Source organism: Cibotium barometz, chromosome 41 (genome assembly GCF_041138505.1).
Source record: "Cibotium barometz isolate CiBa-2024 chromosome 41, ASM4113850v1, whole genome shotgun sequence".
Taxonomy (NCBI): Eukaryota; Viridiplantae; Streptophyta; class Polypodiopsida; order Cyatheales; family Cibotiaceae; genus Cibotium; species Cibotium barometz.
In genome coordinates, this window is record NC_141086.1 from 36,797,028 (window position 1) to 36,824,075 (window position 27,048).

General features: G+C 45.0%; 1 long non-coding RNA gene across 1 annotated transcript; it reads left to right on the forward strand.

The window, feature by feature from the left end:
- Positions 1-6,066: 6,066 nt before the first annotated feature.
- On the forward strand, positions 6,067-26,692 carry LOC147614924 (uncharacterized). The gene is made up of 3 exons (XR_015262891.1): positions 6,067-6,326; positions 26,117-26,218; positions 26,306-26,692. It is a non-coding gene; the product is annotated as an uncharacterized LOC147614924 (long non-coding RNA).
- The last annotated feature ends 356 nt before the right edge of the window (positions 26,693-27,048 follow it).

Here is a 27,048-nt window from a genome sequence, read left to right on the forward strand (position 1 = left end):
TTCAAGAGAAGGGAATGAGGAGTTGAATGTCGGAAGTGCCCATAAGCACACCCCACAATCTTCGCATACCATCCCCATCGATTCGATCATGCAAATGCTGATGGAAATGAATGCTAAGATGGACACGATGGCTACAAGGGTGGAAGTCAATGGTAGGCTTGACACTATGACTACAAGGATGGAAGTTTTGGAAGAGAGGGTCGCTCGGCCAATGAGCCAACCTTCCTATGATAGTGGTCATGGTGCCTTACATGAAGGCAAGCAATTTGGGACAGCTTTTGAAGGCCATAGGGAAGGCAAGCTACCCATGGTACAAGAGGTTTCTCCCAAGATAACACATGAGCATTCCACCAAGAATGTCACTTTTGGATTCATGGCGCATGCTAGGAGGAGGCCTTCTATGCGGGAGATGAAGCCTACTACATTCCAAGCGGGTTCTTCTCAATTGGATGGAAAGCAACATGCACCTATATTCAGACATGAGGAGTCAAATTTTGGGGATCCAAGGAGAGTACCTTTGCATCCCAAAGCAAATCAGTTCTCCATGCTTGAAGAGGAGGTGTATGATAGGGATAATGTGGTTGAGCTTGATTGGGAACATATGTCATTCATTGAGAGACAAAGAGAAGCTCATGATAGGTGGATGGAAATGCCAAATTTCCTCAAGAGGGAGTACAAGGATTTTGCACAATTCCTTGGATCTTTTGTGCAAATGCAAAAGCACAAGCCCTCGCACCATCATGAGAATACATTGTCAACCGTGTCAAAGTATGTAAAGGACAAGATTTCACTCTCTAAGTTCAAGGGTGATGGTTCAGCTCCACATGAGTTGGAAGAATGGATGAATAAGTTGGATACATACTTTTAGCTCTATCCGAAGAGTGAAAGGGACAAAGTGCATTTTGCATCCTTGCATTTGGAAGACTATGCACATCAACAATGGTGGAGACATATGCTCAAGGAAGGAGTTATGCCACATACTTGGGAAGAACTCAAGCATGGAATGAATATGACATTTGTTTCGCCTTTGGTTCTTGACCGATACCATGAAGAATGGTATGAACTCACACAAAAGGGCATGTCGGTTAGGGAGTACATCAAGAGGTTCATGAAGCTCTCTATGTTTGTGGATGGACTCAATGAAGGCATACGATTGAAGAAGTTTGTGCATGGTCTAGATTCATACATCAAAGCGGATGTCTCGGCACAAAGATCAAGCACTATCAAAGAGGCTATGAGGTTGGCGGAGCTATATGAGCCAAAGTATAAGAGGGTTCAGCCCAATGTACCTTTTCATAAGCCATTTCACACTTCTTCAAATGTGGGAAAAAGTCTACCTTCTTCTACATCCACTTACATTTCCAAATTCCATAAATCTTTTGGAAGTGGACAGTCCATTTCACACTTCTTCAAATGTGGAGAAAAGTCTACCTTCTTCTACATCCACTTACATTTCCAAATTCCATACATTTTTTGGAAGTGGACAGTCCACAAGTGGAGTTCATAATGATGCTAAGAAGAGCAATGGGTTTGTCAAGAAGCCTTCTCAACCATTCAAGAAGACTCAACGGATGGATGATCCTAAGATTGAGGAATTGAGGAGCAAAGGCCTATGTTTTAAATGCAAAGAGAAGTGGTGACCCGGGCACATTTGCAAATCAAAGAAAGTGGTGGCTACTATGATCATTATGGATGAGGATGACGATTCCAAGTCATCTCATGATGTGGAAGAGTTTGAAGATTGCAGCAAGGAGACACATGAAGAAGACTTGGAGGGTCATTCTTTTGTCAAAGAAGAGGATGAGTTTCCTTTCGACCTCGGTGGAAGGGATCATGCATGCATTTTGAGGGACAATATGCTAAAAGATGCAGGAAATGTAGAAAATGCAGGAGTATCTTGTCAATGAGAGTATTGCCCATATTTATAGAAAATTACAGCAAGGAAATGATGAAGAATTTCCTCATTATTATAAGCTTTGGAATGGTCTACTATGGCACAAGGATAAGGTGTATTTGGTTCCAACCTCATCCTACATTCCCAAGGTGCTTCATGAGATGCATTCTTCACCGCTTTCGGGTCATCTTGGTGTTGTCAAGCCATTTGACAAAGTGAGCAAAAGCTTCTATTGGAAAGGCATGTGGAGGGATGTCAAGAAGTTTGTTTTGGAATGTGTGTCATGCCAAAGGAATAAGGATAGTCACCAATTGCCAAGTGGTTTACTTCATCCTTTGCCTATTCGGGATGGAAAATGGACTCACATTTCCATGGACTTCATCACGGGCTTGCCAAAGACGAAGCATGGATGGGATCAAGTATTTGTGGTGGTGGATGTCTAGACACACCAAATCAGCTCATTTTATTGCTTCCAAGACTACTTATGGGGCCTCTCACATTGCCAAGCAATTTATGGAGCATGTATTCAAGATACATGGTTTGCCACTCAACATAGTTTGTGATAGAGATACCAAGTTCATGGGCACTTTTTGGAGGACATTGTATGAGAACTTGGGGACTCAAATCACTCCTTCTACATCCTATCACCCTCAAATGGATGGGCAAACGGAGTGCACAAACAAATGGCTCGAAGTGTACTTGAGGCACTATTGTCATGACATGCAAGCATTATGGGATGAATGGCTTTACCTTGCTGAATTTTGTCATAATTCAAGCATTTGAGTATTGGGATGTCACCTTTCGAGGCTCTTTATGGGTATTAAGTGCATGTGCCATCTATTGCCTTCCATGAGGATAAAATGGTTAATCCTTTAGCCAAGGAAGAGTTGGAAAGGATGAGACAGCTTCTTCAATTATGCAAGGATAATATGAAGAAGGCATAAGAAGTCATGAAGGCAAATGCGGATGAGCATAGACGCAAAATGGATTTCAAGGAAGGTGATTATGTGTTGCTCAAGCTTCCTGAGAGCCATCACAATATTCTCAAAGTGTCTTCCAATTCCAAGTTGGCACATAGATACTATGGACCATATTTGGAAGTCAAGAAAGTGGTGATTTGGCTTATAAGCTTGACCTACCTCCTTCTACAAGGATTCATAATGTGCTTCATGTATCCAACCGTAAGAGGTTTGTGGGCTCTCTTCCTCAAGAGATTGAAGAGTTACCACCGATGGATGAAGAAGGAGAGATTATCTATGAGCCGGAGAGGATTGTGGACAAGAGGACAAGGGTTTTGAGGAACCGGAACATTGATGAATTCCTTGTGAAATGGAAGCGCTTGCCCATAGATGAGGCTACTTGGCAATCAATGGAGTATGTTCAACAACATGGTTTACTTGATGGAAGTATTCCTTGATCAAGTGGCATGATTATTATGTGAAGAATGGGCATATCATGAGGTTTTATATGTGCTGTAATTTCTGGACAACTTTGGTTGGATCTATTGTTGGGGTTACCAATCTACTCCAACACACTTGGAAGATCATTTGATTCGATGACAAATATGTGGGACCCTTTTGGGTGCGGCTATGCATCATTTGCAGCTCATTTTTATGGAGATTTCATGAAGAATTTCAAGGGAAGCTTCATCGACAACATGGCTACCATAATAGTCTTACATGCTATTTTTGGAGGAGGAGTTTGCTGGCTTCACTACATTTGGTTTCCCTATTCCAAATGTATTCGAGGCGCATTTTTGAAGACCTCCCTACTTTCCATGGGTTTACATTGAGATTGCGATTCAATTGTAACTATCTTGTATGATTTTGAGGACAAAATCTTTGGGAAGGGATGGTTTGTCATGAACCATAGAGCTTGATTTCCACATGTACATAGGGGCCCATGGGCAAAAGGAGATAGGGGCTATAAATAGGGCTTGGGGAACATTGGTAGGATCTTTTGACACTTTTACTAATTTTGGTCATCTTGTACCTTTGGGCTCCATCTATGGAGATTTGGCTAGCTTGAAAGCCATCCTCTTGGTGAGAGGTTAAACACACTTAGGCTATTTGTGCATCTTCTCTTGCTACATGCATTTATAGATTCTCTCTCTCTTGTATATTCATGTGATGAGCCATTTGATAACTAATCTCATGATTAATGGATACTAGATTCTTGCTTTGATGTGTTTGATTCAATATTTTACTCTAGATCCATTTCAACCTTCCAAAGTTTTGTAGATTCCTGGCCTCACCTATGATTGCTATACATTTGACCTAGTCCTCTGTGGGCTCACCCCTTTATTGAAGATACTGTTAAAGTGTTGGAACACCATTTTCATGTTTACTTCCTCTGAGAAACTCTTCAATCCATTGTTGTCTTTGAGAGGGAGTAGCTTATCTTTGCTTTGTTTAACCCTCAACATCTTGAACACTTCTGGAGAGGGAAGCTCACCTTTCCCTGCCCAGTAATCTCTAAAAAAAAGGTTAGCTTGTTGTAGAAATATCTCTTCCTCCTTTCTTATCTCTGCTCTAGTCCTACACAGTTCATTTTGAACTGACAGGAGGTCCTTCTTATTTGCAGATTCCTCTAGCTACTTAAGCTTTAGGTAGAGTATCTCGTTTCTTTTCTTCCTAATTCTGGTCACCTCCTTTATGATGCATATCGATAGGACTAAGTAAATTTAATGGCCAAGCTCCAAGCCTTGGCTGGAGTGAGACTTCTCCCAAATAAATCCCCCCAAATTTTTTTAACTTCCTCCTACACAATGGGCAATTTGAACAGGGTCACTATGAAACCACTAGTTAAGAACTTTTTTATCCTGATTGTCCAGCTACCATAGGGTGATAAGGTAGTGATCTGATAAACATGTGGAGAAATTGGTTTTTCATTCACATCTTACAAATTCATTACATAAACTCTTATTTACATATCCTATGTCTAGCCTTATCTTCCAGGCTAGATCCCCCAAAGCATAGTTCTGCCATGTGAAATCACCAGCATTGCCCAAATCACATAACCCAAAATAATCTGATGTTTTTGGCCAGGACTGCAACTCTGCACCTTTAATGATTTGGCCTAGTCCTCTGAACCTGTCCTCTCTGAGCTCAATCATGTTAAAGTCACCCATCAGGGGATAATGGGATCTGGGATTAGCCTCAAGGTTCTCTAGGTTCTGATTCTGTTAGTCTGGGCACTTGCAGCATCATATAAGCCAATAAAAGAGTATGTAGACATCTCAAAGGTAGCCCATTGGTCATACACATCCAACTATATATCTTTTAGGTCATCTTGGTGGTCAAGGTGCAGACCTACTGCAACTCCACCTGAACCTTGAGTGTAGGTAGTGTATATCCATATGTGATCTTTGGAAATGGATTGGAGCCTTTTATCTAGCTCGAGACCACTAATTTTGACTTCGGCTAGAGCTATAAAGTCAAGTTTACCTTTCTTTTTAAGCCATTGCTCTCGTTGGAATAAAGCATTGCTCCATCAATTTTATGTTTGCAAGCTAAGGTAAACATACTCGCAAAGAGTCTCGTCAGGGTTCTTTATTTAAAAACAAAAACCGTGGCTTCTATTATGAAGAGATCCTTTAATTGTTGTAATGAAGCCATGGAACTAATCTATTAAATCATGTCGTATCAGAGAGATAAAGGAGGAACACAAAAAAGACTCAGTTAGACTTCTCTTAGTAAGAGAGACATAGGTGGTCCATGAGAAAGACACGGGTTGACACAAGCATTGGAATCAACAACAACAAAATTAACACATGGATATAATTGAAGATATGTATAACTAATAACCTACATTAAAAGAAATTATTCTTATTCATAGACACACATCAAACATAAAAGAACCCTCCATAGTACTCACATCACACATGAAAGAATTCAAAAATCCTTGAAAGGCACATATCACACATGAAACAATTCAAACACGAGCATCAGAATCCATCCACATCCCTCAAGACTAAATCCCACGGGACGTTTAAGAGAGGTGAGGAACTAGGCACGCGGGACTCGGAGGGCGGATGGCCATTGAGATTGGGAGTTTGTAAAGTCGGCTAAGTTTGTAAACTCGGTCACATTTGTAAACTTCGAATGGTGGCGCCACCTGGCTTGACAAGTATGAATGACATGTGTGGCACGGGGCTGATGAGTTGTCCAAGGAGAAATGCGGGATCGACGACAGTTGGATTTGCTAAGTTCTGCTGCGCCTTCTGGTTGTGGGTTGAGGAAGCAAACCAGGTTTTGGGTTCGAGAATCACGAAGCAAGGGGTGCTTTCTGGTTGTGGGTTGAGGAAGAAAACCAGGTTTTGTCTGAGAATGCGTCGGGAAGCCAAGATCGCGAGCTCTGAGTTTGTGTTATTTAGTCATCTTCTACGCTTTGGGACGACGTAGCAGGGCATTAACCAGGCATGGCTTGATTGGTAAACAATGCAATTTCCACCATTTTTTTCTTCAAAAGTCCTACTTGCCTGTTTGGCGAGCAATGCTGAAGGATTATATTGTGTTAAATGCACCTAAATGCGATTAAATGCTGTTAACATGCTACTAAATAACATGCTGTTAAATGCTACTATGCCTGGGGGGGAAGGCTTGATCCAGGATGGCCCCAAGAACATGACAACAAACCTGGCAAGAAACCGAAAGCACATGTGAAGATTCATGCTCAGCTCAGCAATGCAAAAGAATTGAAGAGAAGTCCACACATGCGCATCAAGTGCCATCTAAGGAGGGTTCCGCTCCTGTTGAAAGAAGGCCTAGGAAAGCGTGTGCATCCCCCCCCGCCCCCGCCCCCCCCCCCCCCCCCCCCCCCCCCCCGAGTGCAAGGCAAGGAACCCTCGGCTCCGCCGAGGGACCTTGAACAAAAGGCCTAAGAAGAGGCTCATTTCCATGGCGCATGATGCCAACAATGATGTAGGCCTAAGCACTCATCCTCATGACGTGGTGGGTGGACAGGAAAATCACCCCTCAGGTTTAGAAGTGCCCCTACAACCTCAGTACTTACCAGATGAAAGGCTTGTGTGCAATGTCGGGCAACCTTGACATGTCCAACGAGGTTCACTTTTGAGCACAAAAGGACTTACATGATGGACCACCTTGAAGAACATGGGTTGCATGTGTATATCCCTTTGCAAAAGATTGGTCGGCCTCCTAAGGGCAAGGATCAAGAAAATGGGAGGATGCTCCCGAATCTTGATAGTGAGGCTTGGCATAAGCAAGCCATGCATCAGTTTGGTGATAGAGAAAAGAAATTTACATGCAACTTTAAGACACATCAAGCAAGGCATCACACGAGAGAACCCCTTTTGGAAAAATGGTATCCATAAGGTTGAAAGCATGACAAAAGAATATTTCATTGCCAATTACATGAAGACGGTGGCAATTAGATACATGTCTAAGAAGGCACACCATTTAGACTGCATACAGAGGCGTATCAATGAGGGTTATGAAAAACATGTAAGTCACCTTGTCTCTTATTGCTCTTCATTTGAGCCTGATTGAGGGCCCTTTAAGTATTTGTGAAGATAAAACATGGAATTCACTTTCTTTGTGTAGAGTCGAACTCAGAGACTACCGCCTTGGGTCGAGCTTGTCATGGAAGAAATTGAGGAAGAAGAGTTCAAGGATGCTGATGTAGGAAGAAGAGTTCAAGGATGTTGATTCTCACCGCACACAAGACCATCCACCATTGCAGAAGGAAGATATGCAGGAGGATGAGGCCCTTCATTGCATGGCAACTTTGAAAGTTGGGCATGCAATGAAGAGTTCGAGGATGTTGATTCTCACCACACACAAGACCATCCACCATTGCAGAAGGAAGATATGCAGGAGGATGAGGCTCTTCATTGCATGGCAACTTTGAAAGTTGGGCATCCAGCAATGAGGTACGCACATGCATGGCATACTTTCATCCTTGTCTCGTAATGATGGGGAGGAGATTGGTATATGTTGTCTTAGGTAAAATGATTATCGACCTTTTTCTTGTTTATTAACAAGAACACGAAATCCCTATAAGGATGAAGATGCCTTTCAAGTGGGCATGTGGAAGGGCTAATATCAGCACGCCCATTTGCATATCAGTGCCGACCAGATCCTTCATGGATGATAGCACTCATTATGTGTTTTGAATTTCAAATGGGCACGTGGATGCACAACAGACGGGAAATAATTATGTGGAAACAGGGAGTTCCATTGCTCAGTGCAGGTAATAGGGACTCTAAATTTGCATGGTAGCTTATGGATTTCTTGCTTTTTTTGTTGGTAAGGTAGTTTGCTTTATTACCATGGTTTTCTTGTTTGCCCCTTCTTACTTTTTGGGCGGTTTACTTTTCTGCCTTGCTTTACTCCATCAAGGTATATAATATTGCATACATGGCTAATTTACTTGTGGTACCATGAGGTTATAAATTGCACATTCTTATATGTGGGTTGTGGGCACTGATGACAATGGGGATGTCATATAGCAGCTTGTTTGCCCTAGTTCATTTTTTTGCCCTAGTTTACTCCTTGGAGGTATACAATATTGCTTCCCAAGCTAATTTACATGTGGATGGCTACCATGAGGAAGTAAATTACACATTCTTACATGTAAGGCAGGTGGGCACTAATGACAAGGGTGGATATCATATAGTAGCTTGTTTGCCCTAGTTTACTTTATCTGGGCATAGAATATTGCTTCCCAAGCCAATTTACATGTGGATGACTACCATTAGGAAGTATATTGCACATTCTTATATGTAAGGCAGGTGGGCACTGATTGATAGGGGGGATATGGTTTACTTTTTTGTCCTAGTTCACTTTTTTGTCCTGGTTTACTTTATATAGGTGTACAATATTGCTTCCTAGGCCAATTTACAAGTGGATGGATACCATGAGAAACTAAATTGCACATTCTTATATGTAAGGCAGGTGGCCACTGATGACAGGGGGGATATTGTCACCAATTGGCCGACCATTTGGTCCATCTCCAGATTTGTGTCTTGTTCACTTGAGGCCAGGCTAGTGTCTCATGTGAAGGGGCCAGTATTTTTGCATAATGTGGACGAGAGCCAGGCTGGTGCCACCCCATGTGTTAGCAAGACGGTGTCGTATGGACGGGAGCCAGACTAGTGCCACCCGTGTATGACTTGGAGTGTGTTCTATCCATGGGATTGTCACACCATGGAAGAGCTAGTATTTGTGCCGTGTCTTGCCTATGGGAGTATCACTCCATAGGGAGGCTCGTGCCTGGATCTGTGTCTTACCTATGGGACTGTCACTCCATAAGAAGACCGGGATTTATGTTTTTCTATCATGCCATCATTGTGCCCGACAGATGTTTTGTACTTGTTCCATGAACAGGAGATATGTCCATGATACTATTTGCACATGCATTCATGTTTTGCATGTTTGGAACTATTTTCGCATGACTTGTATTCTTGTGTTTGCCTGTTTGACGTGCCACTTACTGAGCGGGGACGCCTGCCAGTGAGTCGTGAAGTTTGCTCTGTCTTCTGACGAGTTTTGTTGCGTGTGAACAGGTGGTAAGTGTATTGCACTTCTTTACTTTATAGCATTCTTTTAAACCTTTGTTTTTTTAAGGTGGCAAGTTCACATTCATTAAAGAGTGGGCACCCTCCCAAATATTTAATGATGTCCTTGGTAGGGTGGGCACCCACGTTTAATCATGAAGGGTGAAACCGGCCTCTGATAGAATACCAGAGTGCGGTAAGAGCTAACACCCGTCACTTGTAGTCTAGATGAAAAACCAAACACAGATTGGAGCTAGAGTGCCCAAATCTGAATACACAACGACACCTGTTGGCCCCAAAGCTTGGCGCCCCTTGCGGTATTTCTTTATTCCATTAAAATAATATGTATGGCTGAGTACAACATAAAAACCAGCCAAGAGTTTACACCTGTAGTCCAATCTGACTGCCCACAAATTCTTCTCAGCACAGAGGATCTATGCACACAGATCTGTGTCCTCAAGCAACACACTGTGTCTCCCTCTGATCAGCCAAGATCACAAAGCAGGCCAGCCATGGGCATACATCTGGCATAACTCATAAGCATGATACATATTCTCAGCTCAACATACATGTGCTGTTCAATCCCTGTCTTAATCTCTTGTCAATCTGCTATACTCCTCCTCTCACAAGGAGCCAGATAACACATACCTGTAGCAGACATCAAGCAATAGAAAGAGAGATGGATGAACAGAGTCAAGGCTTACCAAGTTCAGCTCGTGAAACAACTCTGGAGGAAGCAACAGCACCAATCTGTGCCTGCAGGCACTTGAACCCACAATCCTGCTTCACACATGTGCTTGCACTTGCCTGTATCTTCCTCCTGATGCTCACTCCTATGCTGTCCTTGAAAATACAGATCTGAAAATCAGCACTGTACTTGATTGTACCGCCTCGGGATGCGTGCCAGGCGTTGTACTTGCAAAAACAGCCTGCTGTCCACTTCTGTACCAGCCTGAATCAGCCTGCACAAGTCTGTCCAGCACCTGTGAACTCTTCTGCAGCAACTGTACCTTCTGTACCTGGCTGCCCGTACACTGTACGGCAGCCGTACAGTGTGTACTTGCTGGAAAACACAATACACAGCCTGAACAGAGCTTCTGCGCAGCCACCAGCAGCAGCTCTGTGCGCCGCCAGCAACAGAGGAGAGAGAGAGAGAGAGAGAGAGAGAGTGTCCTACTCTGGCCGTACAGTGCTGTACGGCTGGATCCACTCTGAAAAACAGCAGCCAAACTGTTGTACAGCAGTCGCCTCCTCCTCCTTCAGCTTTTCCACGCATGTACACATGCTTTTGCTACACGACTCCCAAAAGGGAAGGGAGAGAGAGAGAGAAGAGAGAGAAACTCTCCAAAAATGGCTCCTCCCCCAAAAATAATAATAATCCCTAGGGCCCAACTTGAATAAGTTCCCTAGGGCCACTAAGGCCTAGGGGCAACTTTTATAAACATTAAAAGTTAATGTTTTAATGTTCCCCCTTCACACCTAGGGTTGTCCACACATCTTTAAACACTGTCCGGGCACCCCCCATGTGAATCATAAAATATTCTGACCCTGCCACCACCATGCCCACACTTGTCCTGCTCCATTTTCACAGGGCCATGACATACCCCCCTCTTGAAAGATGGCAAGCGTCCTCGATTGCATTCTGGTGATGCATCAAAATATCCAAAGTGAAATATACAATATGGCAAGATCAGCGTCCCAATCTCTCTGAGCCATACACATGTATCAATATTCACTGCAAACCAATGGCATAGTAATAGTCCAAGTTGTATACCACTGTGAACCATACATATCCACAAAAAGTTCCATGTGACTAGTACACATATATCATAGAAGTCCCATAAACAGATGTACTGTCAGCCTCAGTACCTTCGGATGAGATAAAATCTGCACCAAGCGACCTCTAGATGTCATCTGAGCCTGTCTGTATCAAGGGAGTGGAGGTGCTACCCCCCTCTTGAGCATCAGGTAATGCTCCAGACCCATGCTCTGCTGAACCTGAATGAGCCACAATAAGAGTCGGCTCTAACTCAAAGGCATCGAGATAAAGCTGCAAAACCTGAGGTGAATCTGTTAAGTCACCTTCCTCCATCCACTTCGCATCCATCGGTGAATAGTTCTTGAACTTCACAAGATAGCGACGGGAAACTTTACCTCGTACCTTCCTTTCTTTATGTGCCAGTATCTGCTCTGGAATCAGAACCTCATCAAGTTCCTCAACTTCCGGCTGAGCCTCATCTGATACATCCTCAGGCACATCCCCACGGAAAGGTCTAAGAAGACTCACGTGAAAAGCATTGTGAATCCTCCAGTGATCTGGTAACTTCAAACGATAGGTTACCTCACCAATCTTTTCCAAAACCTGAAAAGGCCCATAATATCGCATGCTCAACTTAGGGAATAAGCGCTCTTTACCCTTCATCTTCTTGAGTCTAGCCTTTTCAAAACGCAAAAGAACCCAATCACCCAATGCAAACTGTAAATCACGTCTGTGACGGTCTGCGGCTTTCTTTTGCTTCTGCTGAGTTTTCTGGAGGGCCAACTTAACTCTCCGATAAGCTTCATCCAAGCTCTCCACATACTGATCAGCCTCAAAAATCTTATCCTTTGTATGCAAAATGGGTGGTACCTTCTTCCCTCCTTCTACAATCTCAAAAGGCGCCTTGCCTGTCGAGCTATGTACAGTGTTGTTATATGCAAACTCCACTAGAGGAAGATACTTTTCCCATTGTTGCTTGTGCTCTGACACATAACACTTGAGAAGATCCAACACTGTAGAGTTAGCCTCTTCTGACTGACCATCTGTCTGTGGATGAAATGACGATGAAAACTTGAGAGTTGTACCCATGTTGTCAAACAACCCTCTCCAAAACAAACTCGTCATCCGTGGATCACGGTCACTAATGATAGACGTAGGCAAGCCATGATACTTGAAGATGTTCGCCATGAACAACTTCACCATATGGTCCACTTTAATTGTCTTCCTCACGGGAATGAAATGTGCCTGCTTACTGAACCTGCATATGATTGTCCAGATGCCATCATTTCCCGTTTGTGTCCGTGGAAGATCAAATACAAAATCCATGGCAATGCTCTCCCAAGGTCTATCCGGAATAGGTAAAGGCTGTAATAACCCTGGTGTCTTCTGACGGTCAAACTTTACCTTCTGACATACGATGCATTGCCTCACAAAGGCGTCAACATCTCTTCGCAAGGTTGGCCAATAAAAGAAAGTCTCCACTGCTTTGACCGTGGCGTCAATACCTCTATGACCTGCATACGGTGGAGCATGACTTTCAATCATAACCTTGAGTCGCAATGGCCTGGTAACACACAGTCTGCCATGCATCAATAAAAACCCATCTCTGAGAGTATAATGCTCATGCCGCTGACCCTCAGACATCTGATCATACAACCTTTCAAAATCCTCATCATGGGCATACTGCTCTTTCATTTCATCAAGCTCATGATGATAAGCAAGTGAAACTGCAGAGACCTGTGGCTTGCGTGACAAAGCATCTGCCACTACATTCTTTTTGCCTTCCACATGGACAATCTGGAAGTGAAACATTGACAAAAAGTTTGCCCAACGCATATGCTTCTCTGAAAGCTTAGTCTGCGTGAGGAAGTAACGCAAGGTCTGATGATCTGTCTGTACAGTGAAATCAGCCCCAAGCAAGTAGTGTTTCCATGTAAAAAGAGCGTGAATTACAGCCAACATCTCTTTCTCATACACCTGTAAATGCTTCTCGGCATCTTGCAAAACTCTACTCTCATAGGCTATCACATGTCCCTCTTGCATGAGAACTGCACCAATGCTACTTCCACATGCATCACACTGGACAACAAAAGCCTTTCGGAGGTCCGGTAACACCAATACTGGGTCCGAAGTAAGCTTTTCTTTGAGCTTTTTGAATGCTGTAATTTCCCGATCAGCCCATCTAAACGGAGTTGCTTTCTTCGTCAAAGCATGAAGAGGCGAAGCAATTTCAGCAAAGTGCCGTATGTAACGCCTGTAATAGGAACACAATCCTAGAAAGCTGCGTACATCATGCACGGTCCTCAAAGCTGGCCAATTAAGTATTGCTTCCACCTTTGCTGGATCCATACGGACTCCATGACCAGACACAATATGCCCCAAGAAATGTATGTCCTGCAAGAAAAACTCACTCTTCTTGCCATTAACCACCAACCTATGGTTTCTGAGTTCTGCAAACACAATGGCCAAATGCCTTCTATGCTCTTCCTCAGTTTGTGAATGCACAATCATATCATCAAAGAATGTGCCCACAAACTCTCTATGAGGTCTGAAAATCCTGTCCATCATTCGGTTAAATGTGGCAGGCGCATTCGTCAAACCAAAGGGCATAACCAAGAACTCATACAACCCAAATGTGGTTCGGAATGCTGTCTTATGCACATCCTCGGGTCTAATGCGTATCTGATGATACCCGCTTTTCAAGTCAATACGACTAAAAACTGTGGAGCCCTGTAAGCGGTCCAATATGTCATCGATCCTCGGTATGGGGAATCGATTCTTGATGGTATTCTTATTCAGCGCCCTGTAATCTATACACATGCGCCAAGAACCATCCTTCTTCTGCACTAAGAGCACAGGTGAGCAAAAGGGTGATGAGCTAGGCTGAATCAACCCCTTATTCAATAGCTCCTGCACCTGACTCATAATCTCTTCCTGTTGGGCTGCACTAACACGATACGGCGGTCTATTCGGTGGAGTACTACCAGGAATCAGATCTATGGCATGATCTTCTGGCCTCTCAGGAGGTAATTCTCCTGGCAATGACTCGGAAAAACAGTCTTGAAACCCACTTAAGAAATCAGCCCTGTCCTTATCTAACATTGACAAATTAGACTTAGACTCATCATCCTGTGCATCCTTTACATAAATCAAGTACGCGGAAAGATGCTTTTTCATTACTGATGAAATCGCCGAAGCGGATACAATAGGAACAGATTCCCCTTTGAGTTTTACATCCAATACATGCTCTTTCCCTCTATGAGTCAGAGTAATTTTCCTATTGTAAGTATCCACCACCGCATGTACCCTGTGGCACCATGGCATCCCCAACAAAACATCACAGCCATCCAAAGGCATGATGAAGAACTCCTCGCTGTCCACATAACCCTGCAAATGAAGCCGAAGCTTCCCAATGATAGGAGTAACGGGTTCTGCATACCCTGGACAAGCCATATTTGCCTCATGTAACGGCCCCATCTCCTCTGCGCGAATCCCCAATCGGCCAGCCAAATCTGGTGAAATGAAGTTGGCTCTAGCACCTGTGTCAAAGAAGATCAAAGCATTCTGATCTCTCACTTTGCCCCATGCCCTGCACAACTCTGTAGCTTCACCACTTAGCTGCTCACCCACAAGATCAGGAACTAAACCTGCAGAAGGCTTTGGTTTCTTTGGCTTGGGCTCTCCTTTATTGTCAGGGTCCTTCTTGGACGTTCTTTTGGGACAATTGAATGACATATGCCCCTCTTCAGTACAGTAAAAACACTTTTGAGCATCTCTCAAAGCCTGTCTTTCCTCAGAAGTCCTCTTGGGCATTGGCAACTTCTTATACTTTGTCTCTGAAGACCCTTTAGTATCACGAGAAGCATGCCCAAATTTTTCAGCTTTCTTGCCCAATTTCTTACTGCCTTTAAACCCAGATGAACCACCTGTGAGTAACGCATTAGCTGTCATAGCATTTTCAATCATCTGTGACATGTTCGTTACTCTTGTCTTTATACAGTAATCGCGTACCTCCTTGGGCAGCCCACAACAATACTTCTCTACCTGCTCAGATAATGGCACGGCACGATAAGAAGTCACTGGGAGTAGAGCTTCCCAAAACTTCTTGTTATAGTCTTCCAAACTATCACACTTTGAAGCATCCAGCTTGTGCCATGCTGTCATAACATCCACCTCAAATGTAGATGTGAGCCAAACGGAAGAGAAAACCTGTTTGAATTGGACCCATGTTGTGGGTGCTATGCCCTGCAAAAGAAGAGTAGACCACCACTGCAAAGCATTGCCCTTGAGAAAAGTGGCAGCTTTCCTCACCTTCGAGGACTCTGTGTAATTTCCACCAGAAAAAGCAGCATCAAACTGCTGTAAAAAGGTAAGTGCCTTCAATTTATCCTTGGCCCCACTGAAAGTGTCAAACTTCACTGCAGCTCCCCCTTCCTTGTAATCCTTCGCCTTTCCCATAGGCGTTAGATTGTCATATGGAAGTGGTTTCGTGAGATTGCTGCCCCCAACATTCATACCCATCATTGGGTCAACATTTCCCATTCCAACACCAGGCATACCATACATCCCAGCCATGTTTCCATACATTCCATGCTGCATACCTGGCTGCATGCCACCAAACATATTGCCTTGCATCCCAGGTTGCATGCTTCCAAACACATTTCCTTGCATACCGGACTGCATACCACCATACATATTCCCTTGCATGCCAGGCTGAAAATTGGCTCCAAAAGGCCCATACATACCCATGCCTCCCTGAGGATAACCCCCAGTCATGGATTGAAACACTGAGCCACCACCAAAGTACCCTGGATGCATGTTCTGCTGAGGAATAGGTGGCTGTCCATAGAAGGAACTCTGTGGGTTTGCACCAAAAGCATGCTGCATATTCGGAAACTGGGCAGGAGATGGATCCTGTGGAGTGGTACCACTATGACCATGAGAAAGATTCTTCGAACGAACCTTCTTCTTCTTTTTCTGGGGCTCTGTGCGGGGCTCTGTGCGAGATCTCATAAATTCAGCAAATCTCTCGCTCTGTGTGAGCTGCATAAAAGTATCCATAACACCAGCCAAGCGATCTTTGAACCGAGCATCATCATCCTCTTTACCATGCACATCTTCTGGCTGTGTTACATCCTCATAAGGCTCAACATCTGCAGCCTGTTCTCCTGCAAAAATATCCTCAGATACATCTCTTTCAGGAGAAGACTCTTGCTCTTCTTCTTCTTGATAGAAGTACTCTTCCTCTGTATCAGACATGATTGCTGAATTTTCAGCGATGGCTTTCTCCAAAACAACCACGAGCTCACCCCCTTCAGAAAGTTGATGATTGGTCCCGGCAACGGAACCTTGAAACCGGCCTCTGATAGAATACCAGAGTGCGGTAAGAGCTAACACCCGTCACTTGTAGTCTAGATGAAAAACCAAACACAGATTGGAGCTAGAGTGCCCAAATCTGAATACACAACGACACCTGTTGGCCCCAAAGCTTGGCGCCCCTTGCGGTATTTCTTTATTCCATTAAAATAATATGTATGGCTGAGTACAACATAAAAACCAGCCAAGAGTTTACACCTGTAGTCCAATCTGACTGCCCACAAATTCTTCTCAGCACAGAGGATCTATGCACACAGATCTGTGTCCTCAAGCAACACACTGTGTCTCCCTCTGATCAGCCAAGATCACAAAGCAGGCCAGCCATGGGCATACATCTGGCATAACTCATAAGCATGATACATATTCTCAGCTCAACATACATGTGCTGTTCAATCCCTGTCTTAATCTCTTGTCAATCTGCTATACTCCTCCTCTCACAAGGAGCCAGATAACACATACCTGTAGCAGACATCAAGCAATAGAAAGAGAGATGGATGAACAGAGTCAAGGCTTACCAAGTTCAGCTCGTGAAACAACTCTGGAGGAAGCAACAGCACCAATCTGTGCCTGCAGGCACTTGAACCCACAATCCTGCTTCACACATGTGCTTGCACTTGCCTGTATCTTCCTCCTGATGCTCACTCCTATGCTGTCCTTGAAAATACAGATCTGAAAATCAGCACTGTACTTGATTGTACCGCCTCGGGATGCGTGCCAGGCGTTGTACTTGCAAAAACAGCCTGCTGTCCACTTCTGTACCAGCCTGAATCAGCCTGCACAAGTCTGTCCAGCACCTGTGAACTCTTCTGCAGCAACTGTACCTTCTGTACCTGGCTGCCCGTACACTGTACGGCAGCCGTACAGTGTGTACTTGCTGGAAAACACAATACACAGCCTGAACAGAGCTTCTGCGCAGCCACCAGCAGCAGCTCTGTGCGCCGCCAGCAACAGAGGAGAGAGAGAGAGAGAGAGAGAGAGAGTGTCCTACTCTGGCCGTACAGTGCTGTACGGCTGGATCCACTCTGAAAAACAGCAGCCAAACTGTTGTACAGCAGTCGCCTCCTCCTCCTTCAGCTTTTCCACGCATGTACACATGCTTTTGCTACACGACTCCCAAAAGGGAAGGGAGAGAGAGAGAGAAGAGAGAGAAACTCTCCAAAAATGGCTCCTCCCCCAAAAATAATAATAATCCCTAGGGCCCAACTTGAATAAGTTCCCTAGGGCCACTAAGGCCTAGGGGCAACTTTTATAAACATTAAAAGTTAATGTTTTAATGTTCCCCCTTCACACCTAGGGTTGTCCACACATCTTTAAACACTGTCCGGGCACCCCCCATGTGAATCATAAAATATTCTGACCCTGCCACCACCATGCCCACACTTGTCCTGCTCCATTTTCACAGGGCCATGACAAAGGGTAAAAGGTTTATGTGTGGGGGTGGGTGCATGGCCACCTACCCACACCCCACCTTGGAACTGGCCGCCTCCATGCAAACTACCAACTGTGGTCGTGTGCTCTCTCTGCAACACCTACAAAGAAGCGACCATCTCACCAACTAGAGGAGGGACTGTGCAGGCGACCATCCTATCATCCTTCTCTCCACTTTGCAGGCGACTACTGGCGGCTGCGTCCTTTCCTTGCAGGAGGTTGTGCTTCTCTCGACGGGCGGCTGCTCTCTCTCCACGGGCGACTGCCCACTCTGCAGGCGACTGCGCCACCCGGCTCTGCAGCCTGGCTACTTCTGCCCTCCCAGGCGGCTGCACCTCCTTAGACGGTTGCGCCCTCTTCTATAGGCGGCTGCTCTCTCTCCACAGGCGACTGCCCACTCTGCAGGCAGCTGCGCCACCCCACAGGTGGCTGGAGCCTAGCTACTTTTGCCCTCCCAGGCGGCTGCACCCTCTTCTATAGGCGTCTGCGTGGGGCTGCGCTCCCCTCTACAGGCGGCTGCGTGGGGTTGCGCTCCCCTCTACAGTCGGCTGCGTGGGGTTGTGCCTCCCTTCCATAGGCGGCTGCTCCCCCTCCTCGACAGGCGGCTGTGCCCTATTTTAGCAGGTGGCTACGCTCCTTTCCAGAGGCGGCTGTTCTCTCTCTACACAGGCGGCTGCCCTCTTCCACAAGCGGCTGCACTCAGAACTCTAGGCGGCTGCGTGCTCTTCCCTCTTGCCAGTAGGCTGCTGCGCCCTGGTGTCCATCTCTAGTAGCTGCACCTAGATGCATCGGGTATTTGTCTTCCACTAGCGGGCTACAGGTAAGTGGATTGAGATTTAAGTAAAGGACTTTGATGTAAATCTGATAAAGGTTACTCTTTGCTGCTAACACCCGTTCGGTGCTGGGAAGTCCAAGCTTCTGGAGAACCACGGTCCATGGGTGCCCAGATCGGGAGAGCCAGGCGTTAGTACGGGAGCGCCTGTTTGTGCGTGGTCCTGGAACACCAGTGGGGCGCTCTCTGCGGATTCCAGTGAAGGCATAGGACTGTAGAGACTAAACTACGCAAGTGGATTGCTCTCCTTCGAACGTCTACTTCGAGTCTCTTGTTTGGTACTCTATTCATCTCAGTTGTACATGGACATCATCTGGTTCTTTGAACCCATGGAGCATTGTATCTTTTAAATACTCCCAATAATATATCATATATTGAGGAGGGGGTCGGCCCGTTCCGGCCCCAGTACTGGTGTCCATTGATCAACATTTCATTTCATTTCAGTTTTCAGTTGTTATTAAGTTGTCCATTCAATTTGTGATATTTAAGTTTGTGCTATTACGCGTGTGGGTGTCCGACGAAGTCTATTCCCACTTGATGGGATCGGTTTCATTGGTATCAGAGCACGGTTATTTCCCTCTTCTTAGTGGGGAAACGAACCTGTGTTTTGGACACCCCGCTTCTAGCACACTTAACACAATGGACAGCCAAGGCAACCCTTTGGAAGTGCCCAATTCGAGGGGCCCATCAAGTGCCTCACGTGGTTCTGATGCTTTACAAGGAAGGCACAAGCCCCTTGAGAGGGTAAATGATAGTGATTCAAGGGGACAACTGTCTCGAGGAAAGACAATCATGCAAGAAGAAAAGCCTGATGCAATGAGGGCTGAATTGGAGCATATGAGAAAGCTTTTGCAGGCACAAGAGCAAGAGCTGAAATTTTTGCATGAAGATCCCCATGTGCAAAGTGCCATTGAAGCAAGGAAAGCCGATGCAATGGTAGACGTGACTTTTGAGTCCATGGCACGGGAGTGGGCAAGAAGCCAAGGGAGTTGGCACTTTTCTACCTCCTCCGCAAAGGTGACATCAAAGAGGGCGAAGATGGAGAGCTGAAATTCAGAAATCCACCTCGCTTGAAGCATGGAGATCTCGCATCTCAAAGGTTGAGGTCATTTATGCAAAGGGAAGAGGTGACAGTCACCTCTCGTCATGCATCTTCTCCACAAGGCACAAAGGCTGACAGGTATATATATGCTAGTGCTCATGGAGGGCATGATGGTCACATGCATTCAAGACATGTATCCCATGGAAGGGGTGATAGGTCTGCCCCACTAGAAGAGCTTTGCCTACTGAGTTGTCTCATGGAGAGACATTGCCTTATGCAGGAAGGTCACATACATTTGATTCTCAAGTTTGTGGAGCACATGCCACCGTGCCATGATGGCCCATGGAGCCCATGCAGATAGGGCTGCCCCGTTGGATAAAGGGAAAAGAAAAGAGAGGACCATGAGCCTCATGCCAGAAAGCTCAAGGAATTTAAAGTAGGTGACAAGTCCGTTAAGTTTGGTGTTTTTCATGGAGAGCATGATGCTTCCAAAGTGTTAGCATTTGTGGCACAGTTTGACATTGCTTTTAGCAATGAGGACTTCACTGAGAAGTCTAAAGTACGCCATGCTAGCATGTTCTTGAAGGGGACCGCTGCTCATTGGTGGATCACTGAAAAGATCACCAAAGACCCTATTTGCACCTGGAAAGACTTCAAGGACAGATTTTATGCTCAATTCTTGCCACCTAATGCAGAGCAAACTCTCACCCAAAAGTGGGATAGACTTGAGCAAAGAGATAATGAAAGTGTGCAACAGTATGTCAATAAGTTTTGGAAAGTATTGCTTGAGGTAACTCCTTTTATGCAAATCACTGAGGATGAAAGAAAGAGGAAGTTTCGCTCAGGATTGCAACCAGCTTATCGTTTGGGCATTGAATTGCACCCAAAACATACTTTGCAACAGCTTACAGCCTCTGCTCTTGCTACGGAGCAATTGGTGCTCAAAATTAAGCAAGATCAAGGCGGTTCAAAGGGCAAAGACAAGGCTGTCCCAAATCTGCAAAAAGGTGGACAGCCACCTAAAAAGAACTTCCGGGAGATCTAGAAGGGAGGTAAAGCTGAAAATACCTCATCTAAAGATCAAGGGCCAAAGAAGAACAAATTTGGCTTGACCCCCGAGTAAAGGGAGCAGTATGCCAAGGAGGGAAAATGTTTTTCTTATGGTAGCTAAGAGCACATGTTTCAACAATGCCCTGACCGCAAACCAAAGCATGAGGATAAGCAAACCAAGGCTAATGTGCATGCAGTTCCCGATGTGCAGGGAAACACAAAACATGATGCAAAAGAGCGGATGGTATGCAAAGCATGGGGTCAAATCAAGGATCAGCCCGCCTTATTCATGTTTGATGATTGTGCAACCGATAACTTCATCTCTATACAAACGGTAGTTGCCTTGGGTATTGAGGTTGAGAACATGGGACCTCATATTGAAGCAGAAGCTGCCTTTGTTGGTAAAGAGGTGCAGGTTACCCCACTGATAGGGAAGTTGCACATACATATCCAGGGCTACCTTGATAATGAGCATTTCTTAGTTGCACCACTAAATGGATGTGATGTATTGCTGGGCAAGCCATGGCATCATAGGCTTGAGCCCCGCAAAGAGTACAAGACCAACATGATTTCTTTTATGCATAGAGGCCGCATGCATTTCATTGATGCCGGCAAAGAAGGGGATTCCATCCCACTTGTATCTCACATCCAGATTAATAAAGCAATGAAAAAGAGTCTTTCTGCGTACTTGGTTTTTGTTCGTGATAGCATTGTACCAAGTCATCAAAATGTGGATGCTATGACTTACGATAGGCTGAATTTTCTTCATGCATGCAACGATTGTTTTGCTGATGCATTGCCAGGTGAATTATCTCCCCAAAGGCCCAAGGATCATCGCATAGATCTTGTGCCAGGTAGTTCTCCACCTAACAAACCCGCATACCATGTGAGTGCCGCACAACAAGAAGAGATCATGAAGCAGGTAAATGAGATTTTAGAGAAAGGTTTGGTTCAGCCTAGTTCCTCACCTTATTGCTCTCCCGTGCTTCTTGTTCAAAAGAAATACGGGTCATTCTGCATGTGTGTGGACTATAGAGCTTTAAATAAGCTTACCATCAAGAATAGATTCCCAATTCCACGTATTGATGACATTTTGGATAAGCTTGATGGTTCGGCTTGTTTCAGCCGTCTTGATTTGAAGAGTGGTTATCACCAAATACGAGTGGAGCCACAAGATGTCCATAAAACTGCATTCAGGACAGCTTTTGGATTATATGAATTTTTGGTGATGCCTTTTGGTCTCACCAATGCTCCTGCTACGTTTAATCGTATGATGGATAGGATATTCCGACCCCATCGCAAATTCACAGGTGTATTCTTTGATGACATCTTGGTTTTCTCCAAGAATGAGCAGGAGCATAGAACTCATTTGGTCATCGTGTTCGAAGAGTTGCGGAAGCATAAACTTTTCATTAATGCCAAGAAAAGTGAGTTCTTCCTTTCCGAGATACATTATTTGGGTCACATTGTATCCAAGGATGGGGTAACAATGGATCTTGCAAAGATAGAAACCATTCGGAATTGGCCAGAATTGCAAAACGTTCATCAAGTACGTAGTTTTCTGGGGTTATGTTCATATTATAGGCGTTTCATAAGGCATTTTGCTATGATAGCCACCCCTCTACATGATCTCACAAAGAAGAAAACCACTTTCAAATGGACTCCAAAAGAACAAGATGCCTTCTTGCAACTCAAGCATGCTATCATATGTGGACCCGTATTGATTGTTCCTGACTTGCAAAGGTCATTCGTAGTAGAATGTGATGCTTGTGGCGATTGTATAGGGGCTGTCCTAAATCAAGAAGGGCATCCAGTTGCATATGAGAGCCGTCGTTTGCATGATGCTGAGCTTCATATGGATATCTATGAGAAAGAGCTCTTGGCTGTAATTCATGCCTTAAAGATATGGAAACATTATCTTCTTGGGGCTGAATTTGTAGTCAAGACAGATCATCAAAGCTTGAGATACTTTCTATCTCAAACAAAGCTTTCGGAGAAGCAGATGAGAATGGCAAACTTTCTTTCCATGTTTCATTTTCAGATTGTGCATACTCCGGGAAAGAAAAATGTGGTGGCAGATGCATTATCCAGGAGGCCTTATGTGGCTGCAGTTTCAGTGGCCTCTCATGGGGACTTATCTGCAGTTTCAGTGGCCTCTCATGGGGATGTATCTGCTATGCGAGATTTGTATCATTTGGATGCTGATTTTTGCCATATATGGACTGATTTGATGGCTGGTCACTCACATGCCTCTTATGTTAACAACGAGGGTTATCTTATGAAGAATAACTGTCTTTGTGTGGTGAAGGATTTGCGTCCAAAGGTTATGGAGGAATGCCACGCTCCACCTTATGCTGGTCATAGAGGTATCATGCCCACTACACGCATGATTGAGAGATATTTCTTTTGGCCAACCATGCGCATAAAGACATTGAGGCATATGTACGTGCATGTATTACTTGCCAAAAGGTGAAATTTGACAGGCAAAAACCTCCAGGTTTGCTTCAACCATTGCCTATTCCCTCGCAACCTTGGGAAAGTATTACTATGGATTTTATTATGGACTTGCCTAGATCCCAGCATGGGAATTGAAACCGATCCCGTCAAGTGGAAAGACTCCGTTGGACATCCACACGCTTAATATCACAACTTTAAAACCACAATTTGAAATGGACAACTTAATACAACTTGAAATTGAAATGAAATGAAATGGAAAGATGGACACCAGCACTGGGGCCGGAACGGGCCGACCCCCCCCTCAATATATGATATATTTATTGGGAGTATTTAACAAATACAATGCTCCATGGGTTCCAAGAACCAGATGATGTCCATGTACATATGAAAACAGTACCAAACAAATAGGTTCGAAGTCGACGTTCGAAGTAGATGCTCGAAGCAGAACGACCACTAGCGTGGTCCAATCTTTACGGTCCTGTGCTTTCACTGGACTCCGCGGAGAGCGCCTCACTGGTGTTCCGAGACCACGCACAAACAGGAGCTCTCGTACTAACGCCTGGCTCTCCCAATCTCAGCACCTTTGGACCGAGGTTCGCCAATAGAGCGTGGACTACCCGGCACCGAACGGGTGTTGGCTGTATAGGGAGTCGGGAATCCCTTATCAGATTTAACACAAAATACTTTACTTAAATCTGAAATTCACTTACTTGTGGATGGCAGATAGAGGACCAATACCAGTGGTATTTGTGTAGAAGATGTAGCCACTCAGGAGATGTGAAGTCCTCTTGTAGTCGCCAGTGGAGAAGATGTGCAACCTCTTTCAAAGTAAGAAATAGAGAGGCAGCCTTAGGAGAGAACACCTTGTTGAAGAAGCAGCCACTTTGTTGGGGTGGCATAGCCCCTCGTAGAGAACTTAGTGCAGCTACCAAGATAAGTACAACCGCAAAGACCACAGCCGCCTGCTGTGTGATGAGTACCCTCTGCCTGGCTGCAGCGTGGAGGAACCGGCTGATTTGAAGAGGCAGCCGCCTGTAGATGGTGGGCAGCCTTGCTGAATGACAGGTGCAGCACGTGAAGTTTGCAGTCGCCTGGAAGAGAGTCAAGCAGCCTGTAGTGCAGGGAGTACAGCCGCCGGTTGGAGGAGGATACACAGCAGCCTGCGCAGCATGTAAGGAGTAGCAGCCAGTCGCCTGCAGGGGAGCATGGGGAGGTGCTTTGGCTGCAGCCTGTAGTGCAGAGGATAGGGCAGCCAGCAGCCTTAGATGCAGTCGCCTGTTGTAGAGGTAAAAGCATGCGCCGTCTGTGTGGGAGAGGTAGCATGCACAGTGGGAGAGGCAGCATGCGCAGCAGTCTTGCTGCAGATGGAGCGCACAGCCTACTAGAAGAGCATGCGCAACAAGCTTCAGCCGCCTGGGAGCAGAAGTGTAAGACGCCGGTTCTTGATCTTCACGAAGATGGTGGAAGCGGATGATGGAGGCGCACAAAAATAATCGTATCTCCAAGGTGGTCGTGGGATTCCTTTTTATTAAGGTGGGAGAGGGAGTGATACAACTAGTGATTTGGCTGGCCCCCCCACACTTGCATGTGGGTGGCCAGTTCCAAAGGGGTGTGGTAGGTGACCATGCCCACTCCCACACTCACTTAAATGGGGCTCCCCACCCCTAAGTGGGTGCCCAAAGGGGGTGCCCACTTTTAAGTGGGTGTGAACCTGTAACCTTATAAATCAAAAGGTTAGAAATAAAGTATTTAAAACAACATGTTAATTATACTTACCACTTGTTCACATACAACAAAACTCGTCAGAATACAGAGCAGACTTCACGACTCACTGGCAGGCAGTAAGTAACACGTCAAACAGGCAAACACAAAAATACATGTCATGCGAAAACAGTTTCAAACATGCAAATCATGTATGCATGTGCAAATAGTAACATGGACATATCTCCCGTGCATGGAACAAGTACAAAATATCTGTCGGCACAAAACTGGCACGACGTAAAATATAAAAACCTAGTCTTCCTATGGAGTGACAGTCACATAGGTAAGACACAGTTCCAGGGACGAGCCTCCCTATGGTGTGACAATCCCATAGGCAAAACACGGCACGAATTGAAACCGGCCTCTGGTAGAAACTAGAGTGCGGTAGACTAGCAGTCACCCTTCCACTTGTAGTCCAGATATGAAAACAAATTTGATTGGAGCTAGAGTGCCCCAAATCTGAAAATAGAACGACACCTGTTGGCCCCAAAGCTTGGCGCCCCTTGCGGTATTTCTTTATTCAATTTCAAAAATATGTAAGGCTGAGTACAACAAAAACCACCCAAGAGAATACACTTGTATGTCCAATCTGGCCACCCACAATACCTCTTAGCACAGAGGATTCACACACACAGATCTGTGTCTCAAAGCAACACTCTGTGCTTCCCTCTGATCAGCCAAGACCATTCAGCAGGACAGCCTTGAGCATACATCTGGCATATCTTATGCACATGATTCAACAACTCAGCACAAACATACATTCACTGTCCCAATCTCTGTTTCCACCCTTTTCAATCTGCCATACCCCTCCTCTCACAAGGGGCCAGATAGCACAACTCTGCAGCAGACATAAGCCAATGGAAAGAAAGACAGATGAACATGCATTGGCAACTCTGTCTACAGAGTTGGAATTCAAGCATCTTCAGGTCAAGAGCATATTCACTGACATTAAGCGAGAAAAGGTTTGTTTAGAGCTGAAATTTTGTCGCTCATCACAGATTCCTCAACAACCCAATGGTGTGGATTGTGGCTCCTATGTCATGGCCTGCATGAGATACCTCATTGCCAGTGGACTACAAGACAAGACGATAAAGACGTGGGTAAGGTTGTCGGTGCATGTCCTCCTTTTCTTGTCCTGGAGGTGGCTTGGGCATGACTTAGTTTACTTTTCCTTTTGTCATTTGCAGCTCATGAAGGCTTGGTTTGATCATGGGGACGTGGAAAGACTAAAAGGAAAGTTACACGCACGGTGCATAGAGACACTATTGCAGCCATAAAGAGTGGGAGCTAAGTGCACGGCTAGCGTGGCGTGTCGATGAGCCTAGTGAATCTATGTAGGGTGTAGCCGAAATGTGGTGGCTGCATTTTTTGATGCCTAAATCCCCTTTTGCCTGAATTAAGAAGCCCTGAATTTTATGTGTGTTGCAACAGCCGAACATTTCATGGCTACATTTTTTAATGTGACAGGATACCTTTTTGAACTCAAAAGTCACTTGCCCAAAAATTTTGTATATTGTAGTCATGGGATGGTGGGTGGAACTCCAAACAAACATTAATTCATCCCAATGATCCAACTGTGGACTTGGCCGACGTTTAAATTTTGTAGTAATATAAAGTTTGAGCTTTGTAGTGATATAGCAAGTTGTGTTTTGTTGTGGAGGCTAGAGCTATTTATTCCCATCAATTTCAGCATGTATATTCAGTAAGTTGGCTATTTGTTGTGTTTTGAGTGAGTTTGTGCAAGTCTTCTAAAGTGTATGTATATGCAGTAAGTTGGATATTTGCATATTCAGTAATTTGTTTCCTCTCTTTAAACTAAAGTGCCGAAGAGTTACAATCGATATCAATGTTTAGGTGACCTTGAGATCAGGCATTTTGTAACAATAGTTACCTTTCTTTTACTATTGGAGAATGGCTGGGCAGCTTGTTG